General features: G+C 46.0%; 1 long non-coding RNA gene across 1 annotated transcript; it reads right to left on the bottom strand.

The window, feature by feature from the left end:
* Window positions 1-17,145: 17,145 nt before the first annotated feature.
* LOC138581853 (uncharacterized) lies at window positions 17,146-19,208 on the bottom strand. Its single transcript, XR_011304825.1, has 4 exons — window positions 18,602-19,208; window positions 18,396-18,509; window positions 18,185-18,287; window positions 17,146-17,839 (listed from the first exon to the last, which is right to left on the bottom strand). It is a non-coding gene; the product is annotated as an uncharacterized lncRNA (long non-coding RNA).
* Between the last annotated feature and the right edge of the window lie 3,003 nt (window positions 19,209-22,211).

Below are 22,211 nucleotides of genomic sequence, written 5' to 3'. Positions count from 1 at the left end.
TCCACTGATTTTATAAATCCTAGTTTCTCCATGGCCACTGACAATGTATATTGTGTTACCTGCACGACCACCGAACTCACAATTTTCTTACTATCCATGTCCTGAAAGTGGTAGGTGCAGTACTTGGCAGAAAATCCAGGGCTGTCGCACTGTCCATCGCCGGCTAGCCTGAATCGTTTGCCTTCGAATGTACTTGCTGAGACAATTGTTCAATTTTCCAAGCATCACTAATGGCCGGAAACAGATAATCACGTTGGTATATGTAGTACAGCGCTTTAGAAATGAAATGGAGTCCCACAAACTGAAAGAAAGCCTCTAACTTTCTAAAACTGGAGCCACTAAAAAGTGATGCAGCTGCACACAGAAGATTGCCTGCTGGCAGTTTCCCCAGCATCGGTTGTGCAGACCATGAGAACCTATGATTTAATCTACAGGCGGCATTTATTTTGACGTTACTGCCTTTTATTTGACGAGTCACATTAATCAATGGCTTCCCACATACTTTCCCTCTAATGGAATGCACACATTTCAGCATACTTATAATTTCCATCAAACAACTGTCGATTACAATGTATTTGCTCTCTTTCATTAGACTGTCATCCTGCGTCAACATTGTTTCGGCCTGTGACGTTGTGGAGATTTCAACACATTGGAAAGTAATATTGCTGATATCAAGTTCTGATGCATCTATGGATGCTGCGGCTGGTTCATTCTCTGTCATTTCGACATCTATTACTTCAACATTGATGGGAGAACACAACAATGTCGACAGGTTTTTTGGTGGCAAATTTTTGGCGGGTGTAGATTGTGTAAATTGATCTGCAACTACTTCAGAGCTATCTTCAATACATTCAATAACATCTTCTTGTGGTGGTGCGGTCGCACTGTAACTATGGTCCAATGCAACTTTGCTGTAGTCTCCAGACACAGTTAATTCATGTTCTGGCCATTGGACATGAGCATCTCGAGCCTGAACACGCCTCGCCTCAATTAATAGTTTCTCCATAGTGTACACGGTCTGGCAAGCCACATCTCTCATTCGCTTCACTGTCTGTGTGTGTATAGTCCTGACACCCACGGGTAACTGGAGGAGAGATTGGAAAAGGGATGTTCAGTTTAAACACAAGATGGAGTGTAGTAGAATTGACTGGAAAATAACATAAAATAGTCCCCAGCACAAACATTTTTTTAAAGTTATGAACTGTTTGTAACTAATCTTTTTTTTTTTTCTTTGCAACTTTTTTGACTCGACCTTCAACATCTGCACGCTGTAGCTCCGATTCGTTTCCGCATGTCCTCCCTTCCTCTTGCGCTGCAACGACTATATTTTCTGTATCCGCATAGACAGCACGGAATGAGGCTCCATCGTCTCCCTGAAACCTAGTACTTTCATTACTATGTATCAAAATATTGTTAGCATAAAACACACGTGAGGACGAACACACAGGTACATCTCAATAGCCAAACACGATTTAAACATTGTGTGCAAAAATCAAACGACAAGTATTCGACCAGTGATGATCTATTTCGATGGAACTGTCAGTATCCGTACCTCTGGCTCTGCATGGACTGCCATGAATGGTTGTATTGGAGAGGAGGCATCCGCATCTCCCTGAAACACAGTACTTGCATTAGTATGCTTTTCAATACTGGAAACACAACACACACTTGGGGTCGACGGCACAGGTATATATAAAGAGATAACCACAAATGATGCATTGTCCAAAAGAATCAAGGAAAATCCAAATATGATCACATTTCATCGACTTATTTCTCTGATTCCTTTACATCTGCATCATCTAAATGAGATGTTGTGATTGTGGTGGAAGCTCTGTCGTCTCCCTGAAACACAGTACTTGGATTAGTATGGTTTTCAATATTGGAAACATAACACACACTTGGGGTCGATCGCACAGGTACATATAAAGAGATAACCGCAAATGATGCATTGTCCAAAAGAATCAAGGAAAATCTAAATATGATCACATTTCATCGACTTATTTCTCCGATTTATTTACATCTGCATCATCTAAATTGGATGTTGTGATTGTAGTGGAAGCTTCGTCGTCTCCCTGAAACACAGCACTTGCGTTAATAGGGAAGAAAGTATAGCAAATGGAATCACGTTATATGATCACGCATGATGGAGCTGTCATTATCCATACCTCGTGCTGCTGAAGAATATCTATGGATGTTGCAAATGTAGTGCGCACTTCCGAAAGCTGTTGCGCCGATTCGTATATGCATGGTCCCACTTCCACTTGCCCTGGAATTACTTGAATGTCAGGCTCTGCATCAAGTGCAGGGGTTGACGCTCCATCAACTGCCTGAAACATAGTACTTGCATTAGTGAGGATTACAATAGTGAAAACATAACACACATCTGGGGTCGACAGCACAGGTACATATCAACGGCTAACCACGAATGAAACATTGTGTAGAACAATCAAACGACAAGAATTCCAGCTCTGATGATGACGCTCGATGGAGCTGTCAGTATCCATACCTCCTGCGGTTGAAGAACATCTAGAAATGTTGTAGATGTGGCGGACGCTTCAGCATCTCCCTGAAAGACAGTACTTGCATTAGTATGGATAACACTAATTATAACTGAAAACAAACACCAGTGGACGATAACTAAGGTGTATATCAATTGGAAAGCACTAAGTGGTTGATAACTGCGACCACGTCAAGGATGTAGAATGTTCTTGCTTCAGATTCAAGGGATAGTCAAGAAGTTGTAAAGGTAAATTAATGATTGATAATGAAATGCCAATATTAAAAATAGCCATGTAAGGCAACAGAATACTTGTAAAATGCTCAATACATCACAGTTCCCTGTTCCCATATATATACATTGCGTTTGTGGGTTATGAAATCGAAAAAGAATATATTGGTAAATGTCATTATTCAAAAAACTATACACTCATATCAATATCGAAATTATTATAAGGGATAGAACACCTACAATATCAATTAATCCGTTCGGATACCTACACACTACCGCAAGGCCTAAAACTAAATCCGGACACTTGACTCACCGGTGGCTCAATGTGGACGAATAGAGTGGGAATAGCGTTTTCAAGCAATTTCCGTGTCGTTCGCCGTTTATTCTTCTTTGTTACCCAAGATGTTGTGTACATGTCCAAGGAAAAGTGCCGGCTGCAGATGCGGTATCGATCACCCCTCTTGTCCTGTAAGACTTGTTGGACTCTACTTTCCAGCTCATCCAGTGGATATCCGCAATGTCTGACCCATTCTCTTATTCGATCAACAGTTTTCGGGAATACATGCATTGTAGTGCCTTCAGATTTAGCATGGGTCTTCGAAGGGCTAATCGAACAGGCAGGCATTGTTGATAAATCTGAAAAGTAAATATCAACATTATTATACAATCTTCAAGAATAAAGATTTGGTACAAAAGTAAATGAATCATACAATGATCAATGCAAGGTTTGTTTTGGTCGCAGGAACTATACCAGTTCATTATGTGCGGCTTAGTATTTGCATAAGTTGCAGAAATGTATAAATGATGTTACTAAAAACTGAACATGTGACTCATCCCTTGGATGTTCTGTATTGCACGAGAAGGAAACATGCTTACATTATAGACTGGACCCCCGAAGGGTGCAATTCGATGACAATAGACACAGATGAAAATAAATAGATCTATTGATAGCATAGCAATGGAAACTCAAGTCAATAGCAATGAGACCAATGAACCTAGCACTATTGTGTACTCAACTCGCAAATAGATAGAAATGTAAAAATCTGCGAAATATGACTAGGATACATGGCCTTACCTTGACCAACAAACAGTTGGATTCAGCAAGCAGAGCAGTATGTTGCAGGAGAATAGGTGGGTGGCCACAGGTAGCACACTGATGGGTTTGCTCTAAGCGGTCACAGAAGTTCACGGATAGCACGACGACGAGCAGATTAGTGTAGATCTCAGTGGTTGCCAGGTAACACGTTCAGGAGTTGACTTGCAAAGCACAAAGATGTTCTCATGAGACATATCAAGTGGTTTATAAAGTATTAGAAACAGGGGTGTCTTTGTGAATGAATGACGTATGTATGTCGTGTTCTTAGGGGGGCGGCCTGCTTCAAGGGAAGGCCTGGCTGGAGACACGGGGTCTGAGGAGGCCATGTGACCGATGGCCCCTTGGCGTGGGACACCTTTTGAAGTGCACATGTAGTTTGGCACCTTGGCCTTTCGCGCCCCTGACAGCCCCCCATGCCAGCGCGCATCCACCGGCGCGAACCGCCTTTGATACAGGGGGGTGGGATGGATGGGCCTGGGGCGTGCAGATAAGGCACAGGAAGACTGCTGAATGGAGACACACTTATGTGGATTGCAGGGGGGCGGCCTGCTTCAAGGGGAGGCCTGGCTGGAGACACGGGGTCTGAGGAGGCCATGTGACCGATGGCCCCTTGGCGTGGGACACCTTTTGAAGTGTACATGTAGTTTGGCACCGTGGCCTTTCGCGCACCTGACAGCCCCCCATGCCAGCGCGCATCCACCGGCGCAAACCGCCTTTATATCAATATATAGTATATCGTCTTTAAATCAATGATAGTATATTGTTGCTTATCAATAACAAATGCCACATACCGGAGATTCTTGTGAGCACAGACCCACACTTCAACCGGTGTATTATAGTGGTCAAGACCCAAGGCCTGTATAATCCAATGGTTATTGTTAGTATAGACATATGTGTGACTTTTATAGAGACATAACCCACTGAAAGACTTTGAACAAGTGTTATTTAGTGCATGCATTATCGAGAATATGTTATGTTAGCTTAGATAGATAGTGACCACCCTGCTTCACAGCGACCAGACCTTCACCCATTCGGAGCACAGATGTCTGACGTCCATCCTTGAATAGAGACACACTTGATTCATTTAAAAAATCTAAACAACCGTTGTTAAAATATATGTGGTGTTTTATTTTGTATCTTATTTTGATGACACAAAAATACAAGACTTTAAACATTGTACAGTTCAGGTTGCAGCACAGCGAGAGAAAATCCCCTGTACTGACCGCTGTCACTCGGGAACGTTTCTCTAATGGCACGAACGGCACAGGCGGGTATCACTCTTCGAACGCGGTGCCCAAGCCTCCCGTGAAGCCACCATGTAAAGGAACGATAGGCCACCAGCCTGTACCACCTGTGAAAAGGAATGAAACAAACTGTTTTTAAATGACCAAGATAAGTTTAATAAACGTTTGTTGTCAATGACAATTCTTGTAACTAATGGCATTCTGCACAGACAAATGCTATCTAGACAATGCACACTATTGAACGACTTACATGCGTTACAATGATATGTAGATGTAATTTTGGATATAGTAGAAGAACATGAAATAGGAGTGGCATGACAAGCAGAGTATACTTACTCGTTACTCGGATTACGAGGACGAACAGTTGCGCGAAGTTCGTGCATAAGCACCATCATTATTCTCAACACGGCCCGTGTGAGGCAGGCTGCCCTGAAGTCTGCCAGCTCGGTGATGCATTGCGGTCGTGGCTCGCCTTCCGAAATGTAGGCCAGGCATCCCGAGTTTTCTCGGCAGCAGCAGTTCTCCTCCTCGGTCAGCATTAGCTCGCACCGATTGCATGTGCACCAGGTGGAGACGCCGTCCATTCGACTAGGCCCAGGCTCTTCATCTGTTGATTCGTCCTGCCAACTGCCGTCCGAATCCCCATCGTTTTCGTGTGCATCCCTTTCCAGTAGTTCCTCCTCGGTATACTCAGGCTCGTACATGTAGGGCATTATTGTAGCCTTTGTGTGTTAAACAAACTAAAATTATTTATAGCGGTGGTACTGGTATCTGTTCACACGGGCTACAAGCGGCAAAGGTAGCTGACCAGAGCACTGAAACGAGTCACAGAATACTCAAAGTAACACAGAGAGAGGAATGGAATCGAAAATCTGCTGCTGTGTGTTGTGAAACGGTCTGTTTATACTTATTGAGGAAAGAGGCGTCCTGCCATTTCCATGGCGACACGTCATTAGCTGAAGCGCAGCGAATGTTGACACGAGATGTGCTTTGGCGTTGGGAAATGGGCGGTACGAGTCTGCTGATGACAGGCTCAGGGGCGGGGGAATTGATTTAGTGCCGCAAAAGCAGGTCAGCCAGGGCGATCGGGGAAAAGATAGGATCATCCGAAAATGGCGGCTCTCTGGTGCTTGTTTTCGCGTGCGTTTAATGGACGAAAACTCGGGTAAGGTCCATAGGAAAGTTTTCTAAAATCGAGCCACTTAGGCTTAAAAAAACATGGCCGACCTGTAGGGACAATAAACATTTTTACTAGACCATGCCTTTAAACCTCCTACCGACTCAAGAAATCTTAGCAATTCGTACAGCGTCTGAAGAAAAATCATGTAGACTTTGTAAAGATCCACAATCTACAGAATCAATCAGGCACCTCTTGATGGTCTGTCCAACAGTAGACCAAGAAAGAAAAGCTTTCCTCGCCCCCCTGTATATAACCTCTTACGTCGTTGACGAAAACGTTTGGTGGAATCGCCTTATTACAGGAGCCCAAACTAGATGGCTAATAGCAGCGACCAAACTTCTAACCATCGCCTTGGAGAAGGCCTACCATATTCAACAGGAGTAGTTTACAAAAATACTCATTTCAGCCAAAAGACGAGGACGATACAGGACTATTCCTCTGCCTGAAGTCTCTTCTTTCTTTCTTTTGCAAAATCCTGTCTTGCATGGTCTACGTCGAGAACGTTGAGAACGCATAGTAAAAACACTAAACACTCCTCTTCAAGACCAAAACGTCTTTGTAAAAATCTAAACAGATTAAATACAAATAAATAAAAAAAAATTTAAAAAAAGAAAAAACAAAAAAATACATAAAAAGAAACACATGGCTTTGGCGTGTAACATATCAATGGTCACTATCATTATATATGAAGCAACTCATATATAAACCAAGACAGTTAAACCAAGACTGGGACGTTTTTGAAGAGCATAGCTTGAGAAAAAAATCCCTCTCGGGGGATGATAATTTAAAAAGGTTTAGGGAAGTGCATTTTTGACAGGTTAGGCAATATGAGATTAAATGAGTTGGCCAAGATCACATACATTGATTAAGCCGTCAAACTGGAATTTGAACCCAGTCTGCAATTTCTTTACTTTTGCCACTTTGGTTCCCATTTCTTATCTTAGAGCAAGGTTGTGAATGTTTGACTTTCATGGAACTAAAATAAACCCATTTCGTAGAACTGACTTGGAAAGTACACAAATGACATAACCCAACATGACAATGTTTAAAAACAAAACGATATGGGTATATTTGGTACACTCTCTTCTGACTAGGACCCATTCTACTCAAATGGCCGGCATAAAAATAAAGGTCAGGCAATGGGCTAAATAATGCCAGCATCAAGTGAGACGGCATGCCTTTTCATGGAAGACTTTAAAGTACTGTACAGTGGTATTAGGTCATTTGTCCAGGATCACTGTATTGTCCGCTGGCAAAGGCAGAATACACTTTGGTTCCACAGACTTGAATGGCTCCCGAATGACCATCAAACCGTTCATGCTCATCATTGCAGGTTTCTGCTCAGGTTTTACAACCTCCGTCTGGAGGAATCGAATTGTAGACCTTCCCCATACTGAGGGTATGTTCGTACCACAATGTACTGCAGGATGGTTCTTTTGCAACACAACACATTTTACATTCACCAACCTATACAAAAGGCTTCCGATGTAGGAAAGGGTCAATCAGACGTATTGGTGTTTGGTACTGTGATGCGGCATATGAATACAAATCTCTGTAACAAATGCTTAGCACACTGAGCTATCTTCTGAAGCATGGCAACATTCAGATTTATCCTTTCAACTTTGGTGATTGCACTTGATCAATGTACTCCTCATAGAAAGGTGAGAAGGCTACAGGAGCGTGTTTGGTGAACGCCCAAAGTATTTCTATCAGAGCGAACACAGAAAGCATTATAGGATTTACTGATCAGAGCAGAATATACTTCTCAATAACAATCAGGCAGTAGGTTGTGAGCCTCTGCAATGCGTCACAAAATATATTGACATTTGTTATTTATACTTAATGAATAATGGCAACGGAGGTCTTTGTATCAGCCAGCTATGTGGGAGCGCCCCTTCAAAGAGGGTGCCCGGCACACATGTCCCTTTTGCCCTCTTATAGAGATGCCTCTGTGCGGCTGCACTAGGTCGCGCGCCTGCTAGGGCCCCGCGCTGAGGGAGCCGTGGACTCCCTCTCGCAGGCTGCAGCTTGGGCGTGTGCTCAGAGTCCCTAAGCTTGCTGCAGTCAACTCTGAGCGCACAGGAGGCATCCGCTGCAGCATGCATGATGGTGGGAAGCTTGCTCGAATATCTTATTCAAAAGTGGCAGTCCCTGATGACTTGTAGGAGTCATGGTTCTCTTGCAGATAAGTGAAATAAATGATGTATCATGCTACTTAATGGTGGATGCATTCTAGAAATATACACCCAGACCTCTTTTTGTATGTTTAGGAATTGGAGCTTCACCCTACGTTACCCAGGGTTATACAGATGTGGACCCCTTGCTCACTGTCCTTAGAGAGACACAGATTCACCTCAGTGATGAGGCCCGACTAGGCCGAAACACGTGTCTGGGGTTGTGGTGGGACTCTTGTTCAGAGGAGCATTGCCTAGCATTTCGGTGCTGGGCTGCCCTTGTGGGTGGGACCAGACTGACATGCAAATGGTTATATCTCCTCTGTGAAAGGTACAGTGAGCTAAAACGAGATTGTAGACCCTCCCGAGTGGGCACCTTCCTACAGAAAAGGCTATTTGGCCGTGTTCGTTCTCGGTACGGGGCTCCCAGACCTCTCGTTGTTTCTCTTGAGCAGGCCTCACCAGGGATCCTTTCCTTTTTCTATACACTTCTGAGCCACGCTTGGTATCTGAAGTATTGCGATGCCTCCTGTGTTGAGAACTGCCTGTAAATCCTATGATTTTTCTGCAATTTCTTCTTAAACATGTGCCATTAAATGCACTATTTTTAAACATTATTGAAATATAAATGTCCCCCCTGCCTCGAATCCTCCCCTCCAAAAAAAGTAATGCTCCCTGTAGCCACTCTCCTGCTTGATCGTACAGTATTTGGGAGGGGATTTCCGCTGGTAGTGAAAATCAAACGTTGGTACTCATGTGCGTGGTCACTTAGCAGTAGTGATGTAATGTAATGTAATTGGTTATTTATAACGCGCTTAATACCTAGAGGATTCTAAGCGCGACGCGGGGATCAAACCTGTGTTGCTATGCATTGTCTTGCTTCCAAGGCGAGCGTGTTGCCCCTGAGCTATCATCCCGTACACGTCATACCTTCGTGACCTCCAGGCGATGGTGTCCTTTCCCCACCCTCGGTTGCCTCTTAGCGTGAGCAGCAGCAGAAAGTGGTGGACTGTAAATGCACAAAAACAGCCAGACACAACCCAGATGCCAGGGGACTTGGTGCTGCAAGCGGGCTGCAGCACAGGTTGCCGGGTGCACCACACAGCCTGGTAAAATAAAGAATCATTGGGGAAACATGCAGGAGGTCAGAGGGCTGTATTAACGACAGTTTGCATAACACCCCCTCTGCTGCAAGAGCTCTTACACACCTGGCCCTGGAACCAGCTCACACAACTAGGACACCAAATTGGCGCGGATGCCTGACTCCTCACAATGTGGACATTCCCCGGGCACAACGGCACCCACTACTATGCACTTGTCAGTCTGGAGTGCGTACTGTGTACCGAGCCGCCAGAGGCCCCATTACACCACTCTCCACAAAGTGTCATGCCACAACCTGTCTCAGTGCCCTCGTCTTACGCAGGGCGCGCAACCGCCATGCGAGCCATGCCCGCAGCACTGTTCCTCTCACAGTCTCCAGGTGTCCCACTCAAGGAGCGAGAACAGGGCCCCAGAGAAGGCTGATGGCCAGCAATTATAGAGAAACACATGTGCCCTGTTAATCAATGCGCTTGGCACTGGACCTCTCAAGATTGTCCATGCCTTGGGGAGGTGGCAGGGACTGTGACCATTCTGTGACATCCCCCCCATCCCCAACACCCCCCCCACCCCCCAAACCCCTCAGGCAGTTAGCACCTGTGCTTTCGGGGTTGTCAGCACTCAAATATTTGGGGACTAGTTTATTGTCCATTGCAGGGACACCCAAGGACGAGAAGTTTGGTGGCCCAACAAAGATCTTGCGTTGGACGTGGCCCTCCCCATTGCAAAGAGTGTGGAACCATGTCAACATTGCATGAGGGAGGCGAAGAGGCTGGGCACCATGGGAGAGCTGTGTGTGGTGGCCAAAGGCACAGAACAAAGTGCCAGGGTTTGAAATTAGGGTTTGATGAGTAGGAGCTAAAACCAGCTCCTGGGTACTGGGTATCATCTGTTAAGCAGGACCTACCTCTGGGGACGAGAATCAAGTACTTAAGTCACCGCCAATCTAACTTCTCCATGCGTTGCACACTTTCACTTTCTGTGGCTATCACATGTGATTCATCATTCCCTAAGTGTCCTCCAGATGTGTCCATCATTCTCTTTCATACACATTCCCAAACATGCAGTTAAAGTCACATAGGTATGTTTGTAAGGCACCGTTTGGCCTGGGAGTCAAGCGTAGCTCCTGCTAGCTGTTGGTGTCAGGCTAACGTGGCTCTCCTGGGATAAAAAAGAATAGGAGCAAAATAGCTTCCAGCAATTGTGAACTCTGGAGTACAAAGGTAAACAAAAAAACAGGAACAGCACAAAAAAGGGTAAAAAAAACGTGAGGTTCCAGGAAATTTGGATCCCTGCACATACAAAACAGCGAGACAAGATCACAGGAACCGCACAAGAGAAGGTAAACAACGTATCGGATCATGTCAAAAGAGGATACAGGCACTGTTTCTGGCGCAGCAGCTACCGCCATCTTGCAAACAGCTGGCCAGGGACACTGGGACTATACAAAGCATATTGTGCAGTAAACCAGCCACATCGCAAAGGTATGTTGCGATAGCCAAAACAAGCGCATGGCGCTTTTAGAGAGGGAGCTGAAAACCTACAAACCAGAATATGGCTGTTTTTTAAGCACATCGAAGAGCACACAGGTTCAAAAAGAAACCATACTGTAAGCGTAAGGTGTCCAGTGATGGAGTAACCAGCAGCTCATCACAGAGTCCAGCTCAGGTGATGCCATCATTTTGCAGACCGCCTACAAGAAACTCTTCCCGCCTCCTCTTAGGAAAACGCGGGCCCGGCATTGGCAGCCACAAAAATGACCTTGTAGGAAACTGAGTCGCACACTTCCATTCGAAAGACGGCAAGAAAAGGGCAAGCTCTACACAGCAACACACTGATCTCTTGTTTTAGGATTGTGAGACTAAGGCTTTCCAGGCTTACATTTTAAATCTTGATCCCGTCCTTGAGTTCCTTGTTTTCGCCATGCTGACATCCTCGTCTGGGAAGATAGCTCAGCGGCAACGTGCTCGACTTGGAAGCAAGACGACACAGAGCACCACAGGTTCAATTCCTGGGTCAGTGCGTAGAAACCTCTGGGTGTTTAACACGATATAATTAACCCATCATATTATATCACATAGAAAGAGTTCCTGATGAAGGACACAGCAGTATTTAGCGAGGAAGCCTGCACCTGGAAGAGCTATGGGCACATATTCAGCTGCGTCACAGGGCAGTAGCACTGCAGCAAAACCTAGGTGTATCCCACTGACAGATACGTACTCTGGGTGTTTTTGTATGACTCCATTGCCATTGAACTGATGGAAACCACAGAGTGGCTGAGGCTCATCGCCCTCACCGTGCAAAAAGAAGGGGCACTCCTCCAATTGTGTGTACTTGAAATGTAAATCTGGTCGTGGTACCACATCTGCATCCACTACCCAACATTCCAGACCTGGTCCGGAAAATGCATCGTTCTTCTTTAAGCTCGATGTTCACGGCATACCACCAAATGCAGCTCCATATGATCTCAAAACATTTGCAGCATTCGAGACCCTCGAGGAAACCTCCCAGTAAACAAGGCTGCCTTTTGGTTTATCTTCGTTTGCCCTGGATTTCCAAAGGGTAAAGTCACACCTACTGAAACACATCAGCCAACTCCCAGACGCAAGACAACGCACACATATTCCAGTTTCTCCTGGTTCTGAACCTATCCTATCATCCTATCCTCACGAGCACACCCCACCCTCTTCTCTTGCAGAGCCACGTGAGCGCCTGGAGACTGCCCGTGGGTGGTAACGGTGCACGCTATAAATCAACATAGCATAACATCACAAATGCAATCTCCTTCCACAACAACATCTTGCTTTATGGTGTAAACCACGACAAGCTGCCACTGCGTAAAGCACTCCACCGTTTTCAAAGCCACTGGACGCACCCTGCAAAAGTGCATTTTCCTAAAAAGACTGGGGAATATCGAGGCGATACCATTTCTGAAAGAGGCACTCAGCCCAATTAAGGTCTGGGAGAAGCCAACCGGGATTGATCTTTGTCGGATGAACAAGGAATAGTTGAGATCCTTCAAGAAGTCAGCACATTTTGTTAGAGCCTATACCCTGGTCCCTGTACTGTTACCCGGCGATCTATCCTGCCGCTGCAGGTATTATTGCTATAAGCATCCCATGGCTGAGCAACTTGGTGTTAGTAGGGTTTTATAATAGGCCTGCAATGTGTGTGCCACTCGCAGCAAAACCAGAGAAAGCAATGGAGACAGGTTCCAGACACAGCCCTTCTTCAATTTCTATGATCGAGGAGCAGGGGCCCGACAAACTTGTAAGTGATGGTGAAGACTGGGGTGGGAGGATGGGCATGGGGCAGAGCGGACCGGGGGAGGTGCTGGGGACGTGCACCAGGGTACTGTAACCTGGTGGCCTCTTACAAAAGGTGCAGGTCTTATGGTGGAATGCAGGCGTATACAGTGAGATTCAGCCTGCGTGTCCGAGATTCTGATTATCTGGCACCCTCTACACGGGTCCTCAAATGTTATTTAATTTATTTATTGGTCATGTGTATGGCGCCTGCACGCAAGTGTTTCAAGGAGCCACAAGACAATGGGGTAGGGGACAGAGGAGAAACAATAAAGTGCAGAGCGGTCCTACTAGGCCTTGTGCCATTCGGATCGCGCAAGTGCAGTGCCCATAAGTGCAATTGGGAGGGGGGCAGATCAAGGAGGAAGGGAAGTGTTGAGGGAAAGGGGAGGGGGGAAGTGCAGAAGGCAGGGGGCCCAGGGTTGGGCAAGTGCTGATGGTGGCCCGGGAGGGCAAGTGCCTGGGGGAGAAAGGAGGTAAGGGTAGTCAAGTGCGGGTTGGGGACTGTGGGTGGGGTGGACCAAATGCAAGCCGGCCAGGAAAGGGTGCCCAAGGACAAGTGCTGGTGGGGGGTACTGTGGCAGACTGGATGAGGAGGGCCTGGACCCAGTTTGGCACATTAGGATCCAGGCACCTGTCGCAGCATTGGGGACTATTTCACAGGGGAGGGAGAGAGGGAAGGAGGATGTGAATAGGAAAGTCTTGAGAAGTTTCCGGAACTTAAGGAGATCCAGCTCAAGTCTGAGAGGAGCAGGGAGGCCATTCCAGAGGGAGGCTCCTGTCAAGGAAAAAGAACTACCCTCACTCTCGGCTGGGAGAAGCGTCTGATCAGCAGAGAGTTAGAGCTAGAGCACCGAAGGACTCTAGCAAGGGAGGTATTTAGGGAGAAATGGTTGGATGTAGCAGGGTCCCAGGTCCCAGTAAGCCTTGTGGATGATGCAGAGGGTCTTGAATTTGATCCTAGCAGCAACCATGACACAGTGGAGATATTTTAGGGCTGGAGGGAAGCAATCCCTGGGCTTGAGGCCAAGGAGAAGACTTGCAGCCCTGTTCTGGATTAGCTGAAGAGGGTGAAGGGAGGAAAGAGGCAGATTGAGGAAGAGGCTGTTGTAGTATTCCAGCCTAGAGAGAACCAGGGCTCTGGAGACATTGAGCTTCTGGGGAAAGGTGAGGAAAGGGAGAATGCCTCTGAGAAGGAGGGGCAGAAAGTTGGGCTTCTTGGCAAACTTTGTGATGTGAGTGGAGAAGGAGAGAGAGGAGTTGAAGAGGACCCCCAGGTTTTTTGTCTCACAAGTGGGTGAGGGGAGGGGGCCCACAGAGTGTGGCTAGAGAGTGAGAGGGAAACAGGGAGCAGGCGTCCCAATGAGAAGTATTTGTGTCTTACTGGCATTAAGGCAGAGATCATTAGCAGAACACCATGCCTGGATAGCAGTCAGGCAGTCAGGTATGAGAGAGGGAGAAGAGGAGCTAGAGGAGGGAAGGAAGCTTAAAGGAGAGCTGTGTGTCATCAGCATAGCACTGGAAGTGAGGAGAGAAGGTGGAGATCAAGTAGGCCAGAGGGGCAAGGTAAATGTTGAAAAGCCACGGCGATAGGATAAATCCATAAGGAATGCTGCAGGTAGCAGTTGCACTTTGGAAGGCCGGTTGGAGAGGAAGGAGGTCAGCCAGGCCAGTTCTTGGTCCGCAATGCCAAAGGTATCACAGAGACGATTTATGAGGATGACGTGATTGACGGTGTCGAAGGCAGAGGAAAGATTGAGGGGGTTCAGAATAGAGGGAGAGTTAGAATCAAGATTTGAGAGCAGGTCTTCACGGGTGTTCAGGAGAGCAGTTTCTGACTTGTGGTTGCTACTCAAGAAAGGGGCCTTTTTCATATGGAAAGAAGCTACTCAGCAGACAGCAGCACTGTGCACTCAACCGGCCTGTGAACATTTGGTGTGGAACATGCCAACATAATCACAATCAGCGAAATTGCCTTTGGCCTTGGCACTGCTCTCATCCAACGCAGCACAGAATTTGTGGTGGTGTTTAGTCTAGTCTGTGCAACAGAGAAAGTAAGTACTCTAGGATCAAACACAAAATTCTGGCATGGGCCTGGACCATGGAACATTTCCAGACCTACATGTGTGGATGGAGGCATTACCTATGCGTGTACTACGATTTGCTTGTTCACATTCTCACCTAAGGAGGTACAAAATAGATCACGTCTAGATTCAATAGGCTCACTATGAGTGTGACGAAATGGCTGCTGCTCTGCAAGAGTACACGGATAAATAGTGGCTATAATGCCTACTCAAACCCACACTACTACTAAACCAGCAGTGATCCCAATCAGAAAGGTGAACAAGGCACAAACTGAGCAGTGTACATGCTTCACCTCTGAGGGTAGTGTAGGCTGATGGCAGGCTTTACGCTTCAGAAGCGGATGGGAGCTAGTAACTGTAGCAACCTACACGGCATTAGTACAATAAATACAGAATAAAATAATGTCTAATCAAAGTTCTTTAAAATTGGATCTTTAATCAAACTAAAAATGCGCACAGCCAATTAAAACACTACATCTCCTCCTATTGTAGAGAGCACTGACAATGCAGACTTTTCATAAGAGGGCACTGTGGGTCTTGTAGACAGGGGAAGGTGCGGTAATATGTCAGCAGCAACGTCATTAGAAAAGATTTCTTGGGAATAATGTAGAGAGTGGGGTCTTACAATTCACCAGGGCCCACACAGGTAAGCCGGGGGGACAATGCCACTGCAAATTCCTTTTTGTCTTGTTCTTGCAGCTCAACAGCATCAAGCCAGGCCTTAAGGTGCTTTCTGAGGCAGTGATTTGCATCAGGCTAGTGAGTTGGGCGACTGGGTCCATGAGCATCAACGGCACGTGGCATTAAGGAGCGGGATAGGCATGTGATTTGTGCGCCTGTGTATCTCACAAATAATTTGATGTGAGAATCAAGGCCCAGAGCTGTTCCTTGACTTCCGGGTTACTGGGAGGCCCGGCACAGGCTCTCCACAGACCAGGTGACTCCATTATTTCTGCATCTCCCTGTCGGAGGGGTGTAGAGCACTCTTACAGGATTCTGCCACCTCCACTGAGCATGGGCCTGAGTACCAGTTCCTCAGTTGCAGTAGGCCTGCTCCAGCCAGCTGGTCACCCCAAATGTGTGCTTGGGATGGGAAGAGAGCAGAGCTTGCCTCTGCCTTGGAGACCTCTATCTTCACCTCTATAACAGAGGACTTTGGAATAGACTGTATTCCCAACAGAGTTCCAGTGAATCCGTCATATTCTTCTGAGAGTACAAAGATTAATCAATTAGGAGAGGTTGACTCCCTTTTCATAAGCAAAATGCTACGGATGATTGCTTCAAAGTAAGCCTGCTGTCAGGGGTCCCAGGCTGCTGTAACAAGTATCCTTTGCCCACTGATGTCATACCCAGAGTGTTCTACAGGAAGTGGGAGGGGACAGGAAGTTCTGGGGTCCTAACAGAATCCAAGATGGCGGAACTCCTCATTGGACTTTACCTATGTCACAGGCTACTCTTATCTCCGCCCTTTTTCTCTCTGCTAAATTGGTCCTTGCGGTACCTATTGCTCATTTGCTGGGCCCTCCATCACAGCAGGTGAACAGTGTGGGCTGTTCGTGATCTGGCTGCGGTCATCCCTGAAAGAACTGGGACACCAGGCTACAACACACTTCAACGACACCAACTGGGAATGTGCCGAGATCTTGTGCGGGGACTGAAAGCTGGAGTCAGGATGGCAGCCACCAAACTGGCAAGCCATGCTTTGTGTGCTGAACTCACTCGTTAGCTTGTTGGGAGCACAATGACTGCTGAAGGAGACCAGGTCACACACAGCCCCGTTGTCAGCAACCTAGTGACTGCAGGCGGCTTGATTAGCAGGTAGACCATCTAGGAGTCGTCCGGTAGACAAGCCGGCCTGCTGGAGTCTCGCTTGGCGGGAACCCCCAACGCGCCAATTAGGATTTCAGAAACCACAGGGAGCACAGACTGCAGCGGCGCCAATGAAGGATGCTCGTGGACAGCATCGGAGCTGCGGATTGCAGCATCACACGGACAGCGGGATCCCCAGTTTGTCAAAAAACATGGAATGGTGGAATCACAGAGAAATGCGAGCTATGGATTGCCGCGGTGGATGAACGGTGCGATCACCAGGAGCAGGAGGAGCTGCGGATTGCAGCAATGGACAGCAACGGTGCAGGCCGCATCACTCGTCGCCAGTTGTTACCCTAGGGTCTTTGTGCGTGTTCACATTAAAGCACACAGAGGCAGCTTGTATATAATCATCTCTTTATTCAAGCTAACATTTTCTCCTCACGCCCCTCCTCTTCCTTCCTTCTCTCCCCTGGACCTTTCCTTAAAGGCCCAGTGTCTCAGCGACACAAAACAGCATGTTCTGTGGCCCGCTCCTCTCTGAGGGCTATCTTGATCAGTCTGAGGAGCCTAGCCTCCTCAGGGCGTATCCTAGTCTTCTTCCTAGGGGTGCGGGCTGTCAGGGAAGAGGAGAGACCCTGCCCATCTTCTCAGACTGTTTCCCCATTGTTGTGGAGCACATTGTTCAGACTTATTGACACAACATGTTACCCACAGAAATCTGAACACTGACCCTTACAGCCACGCAGCAAATGTGGGCTGTGTGAAAACTAATCAATTACTTGTACCAATAATTTCAATTATCATATTTTAATTCATTTGCTAAATAGCACAAGTATGAAAAAACATACTTTTTTAAAAAAATTACATTTACACCACATAAAAATTATACAATATTTAAAAAGTGGTGATTATACCACACACAGTCAAGTTATACAATTACTTGAAAAACACTATACAGTAGCAACTCAATTCCTCTTGCTTCTTACTGTATACAATGAAATTAGCCCGACTTATATAAGTTTCTGTCCTAGATGTTATTATTAACCGGACATTCTTTAGGGGCAGTAAAGTGTCTTGTGCTTCCTGTAGACTTTTCTCTATGGTCCCGGTTCCTATAACTGTGGGTACATACAAACATAAACACATTACTACATGGGCATAATTGGTTAATTTACTTAACCTAGCGAACCCTAATCACCATTAGGATGCATCAAGTATATGATTCATAATATACTAGTGCTTCAAACTTAAAAACAATACATGTTGTTCAAGTTCATTTGACAATTACAATGTGTGTCCTTCACTTTAACAGTGGTTTGGAGAATAAGCCAGTACCTTCCCGTTCTCTCATGTCATTATAACATTCGCCATGCTATCTTGTGCATAGTCTAACCACCAATCTCACTCATCATTTCTAATGACCCGGGGAGGACAACAAAGAATCTTTCAGAATAGTGCCTCACCTCAGTACCCGTAGTATTTTCTCTCTTTCCTGGGAAAGGTTTAATGAATCTTTTAAAGCCCGCCACAAGGCAATGCATTTACAATGCGGATTTAGTATGGGATCTAATGGAGACAGAACCATCTATAAGTTTTTAGAGTTTTCAAAAAATAGGAGATCAAAAGTGGGCAGGGGAGTAAATCTACTGCACACACTGTGGTCAGAATTCTTACCTTCGAGTCACTAGTCTGTGAAGTATTTCTAATATCTAGGATCTGTAGTCTTTAAATGCAAACTCCCAATCCCTGGTTATAAGTCCACTCAATGGACAGCGTAAGGCGTCTTTCCTACAATAAAACAGAGCCACCTATCAATATTCAAGTAGGAATGGTTTTGCTGTTAAGTAAACATCCTCTAGAGAACCTAGCTTATCTCTCACATGGGTATCTCTGTCCCGTCTACAGTCTGCTTCTCCGTGCTCCTGGCATGCTCAAAAAGCGAGCCTTAAAAAGCTCACACCGCGCGTTATGGTCGCGCGCAGACGCCATTGCCTACAGCGTAACGCGATGACGTCACGGAAAAGAGCGTCGTTGTCAAAGCAATGCGCAATGTATCATCTAAACTTCAATCTTTTCTATTCTATATAGGCTGAACTCAAACCAGTTAATGCAATAAAAGTTTTTCTTTACAAATTCATTTGACCGCACAATATTGACATATCTAAACATCCCTGTCCTATGTGTACCTCAGAGGTCTTGAAATCATGTCTTGCCGCTGATTAGAGATGTATATTCTTTTAAAAGGTTACTCTACAACAATAGAGGATGTTCAAACCTATATACTTGCACGGGAAGACAACTAAGGGGCTCAACATAGAAACCTCACATGGAGTTGAAAATGGCGACTTCCTGCGTAATTCAGGGATTGCCGAGCAATGCCATATCCTCGGGGATATCTGCCATTGTGACTTCTGTCCAGTCTGCATGTTCCTGCATGAGCCAGGCAGATATGGAAGAAAGGATAAAGCAGCAATGCCAGAGATACAATGGCAATATATAAAACAATATAACCTGTTACATACACAATTATCCCGACGTTCCAATACGGTACTTTGTAGAGTATATCTCGTAAGGCCACTTCATGTTCAGTGTAGGGGCGCCCTCTGGTGTCGTTGTACATACATTACACTTCATGCACAAATGCAGTGTTCCATAAATATTGTATAATTCACATACAGTAAATACTTCATCGAATATATGTTGTCAAATTTCAGATATTTAAATACCAAGGCAAATGTACCCATACGCACACAGGCGTGTCGCCCAATGAATGCGCGCAAAGGAGCTCATTTGTAACATGCTCACTGCAATATAGAGTATAACCTTGAAAGTAAGACAAATACACCCACACACCTTCGAATAAATCGCCAACAGAACAGAAAGAGAAAACAACACTCAGTCCCTAAAGAAACAGACACCAGCACACCCACACACAAAAGAAAAACGCAGCAGCAGCAACCAACCATCGCACAGCGCATATCTCATCGATATCCGAGGAAAAGCAGAGCAGCACCCCACACCCCCGCACCCTTCATCCTCCCACGCAGAGCAAAGAGAGACAGTTTCACCGCCAGCAGTCAGTCTTAGAGGTGAACCTTTATTTCGGGAACATCAGTCTTCTGGGGTGCACGAAGAGCGCAGGTTTATTTTTTTCTTAGAGTCTTGATTTCTTGCACATGTGCCCCAGAAGCAGTATTGGACAGGGACATTGGAAACAGGAGTCCTGGTAAAAACATTCCTGGCTTTTTGCAAAGCTGCGCCGTATTAGGCTGACTGCACACGCGACCTTAATCCCTGCCCAGTAGCTCAGTGCTAGGCGGCTGTTCCCTTTGTGGGGAGCCAACCTTCAGATATTCCGGGGCCCCGAGATGGAGCGAGACCTAATGACCAACAAAAAATGCAAAATAAACCTTGCGCATAGACATAGCTCCCAACTCACACGCTTTTGGCGGGTGTCACCCGCCTTGTAAACGGCGGACTCACCCGCCAAACCTCATGCACGCCCATTCATTTCAATGGGCCTCTCACCCGCCAAAAGTAAAATCGGGTGGTTTCACCCGCTTTTGCGACATAAATGGTTGAGAGCTATGGCCATAGATCCCTTAATGTGAAATGTCATTACAGGAAGTTACCTCGCCGGAAGTGACATCACAGGCACGTGCGTTGGGGCGATTCAGTGATTAGACCGCGTATCTGTCTCTGGCTTCTTCTTTAAAAACGTACACGATCCTATTGGATAACAGACATGTGCGACACAAATTATGCAAACAGATATTTAAACCACGACGTACCCAGGATTAATTTCCATAATCGAAGAAATTATCCATAAAAGCCATAAGCCTATGACGAAGAAAATTCCATTCTTTCAATGGTTACACATTTCAATAAAAACAGCCCGCATCTAAAACGTAATTATGACGACGTATTTGAACCATCGCTTACCTAGGATTGACTTCTTTACTGGGGTGGACTGGGAACTAAAAAAGGCCCCGGAAATAATTCTCAAAGTGGCCCCCCACTTTTTCAAATAGGCCAACTCTTTTCCCACGAGAAAATGTGGAAATACCACAGAAAAGAGGCCCAGTGTGCAGAGGCCTAGCAGGAAATCTCCAGAGTTCCCTATTGGCCAGTCCATCCCTGATTCCTTAATCATTGTAATGAATGCCTAAGGTAAGAGAGTAACGCCCAGGAAACAAGCAGCGTTTGAGCTCCGAGTAAGACATACAAAGCAGGTCTAACATTTCTAACATGCCAAGCACGCAATGCAATGTTAAAAGTGTACGCCCTGAACTGATCACGTGCTGGGAAAATGAAGCGCAAGTCTATCTGTCTCTGCCTTCCTCTTTCTAAATGAAATCACTGGGGGCCGTGACCAGTTCTAGGTTTCAGGGCTAGGCACGTATCTCACCCCCCCTCAGAATGAGCCCATCGCGCCTCAGGCAGACTTGTTCATACTCCAGACAAAACCATCACCTGCCAAACATTCTATTGTATCATTTCTATTTTTATATTAAGAAGTGAGCCGGCTCCGAGTGTGGCAGTATCAAGAATGAGGTCATGGCAGAAGTGAGCGGGAGCTAACAGGAACTGCGTTCCATTTCTTAACTGTTAGCAGTCCCACTAGTGTCTAGACCCATTTTCACAGTTCATGAACTGTTCTCTTTGCTGTAAACGCATGGCTCTTGTTTTCAACTGACAACCCCTAACAGGTTATGTGAGGAAAATCACATCACGTGGGCACCTGCGTGGCTGGCAAGCAGTAAAACGGTGTATTGCGCCCTCTCAAGAGCTCCTTTTTTGCAATGGTAGCGTTGTGGAGAAGGCTGCGTCAAGAGATTGTTCCACTTAAATAGGCACAAGTGTGTTGTACAGATGGAGAAGCTCACATCCATCACGTGATCATATATTTTGCTCTACTTAAAAGTCACGGACACCTGGAGGGCCAAAACAAATAGTCCATGTGTCCTCTTGTAGTTTGTTTGTCACTCTTTGAAATGTTGCTGACTCAAAAGTACTTATTCACATAAACACAACTACTCCTGGACAACTCAGGGGCCATTATCGGCCTCTCCAACAGCACTTCCAGGGAGGAAGAGGGGCAGACTTGGCTAATAATTGTGCTGCATTAAAAGGTCAGCACGTTCCTTCGTCCCCTGGAATTCAGTTTTTTGGAGAACCCACACGTTTTTCTACAACTTGTTCTCTTTACATAGGAATTTAAAGAGTGTGGAACTATCAGTGCCGGAAATGGACATTATTTCCTGGGGGATCCCACAAGTGCCCGAGTGTACCAAGGGGGCGCAGGCGCAGCTAAAGGGATGCGGCTAAGGGGCACGGCGCGGCTTAGGGGGGAGTTGGGTGCCACACTAAGAAACATTTTGAAATCGTTTGAGATGGTACAATTTTAGAGCATATTTCATGATGCACCTGTCCAAACCATACCTCATCTCCACTTTAAATCACTGTGCCCTCGATCTATGAAATTGCCAC

This window comes from Ambystoma mexicanum, chromosome 3q, assembly GCF_040938575.1.
Source record: "Ambystoma mexicanum isolate Mex_15411 chromosome 3q, UKY_AmexF1_1, whole genome shotgun sequence".
In the NCBI taxonomy this organism is placed as follows: domain Eukaryota; kingdom Metazoa; phylum Chordata; class Amphibia; order Caudata; family Ambystomatidae; genus Ambystoma; species Ambystoma mexicanum.
This window is presented reverse-complemented; position numbering and strand designations above follow the sequence as displayed.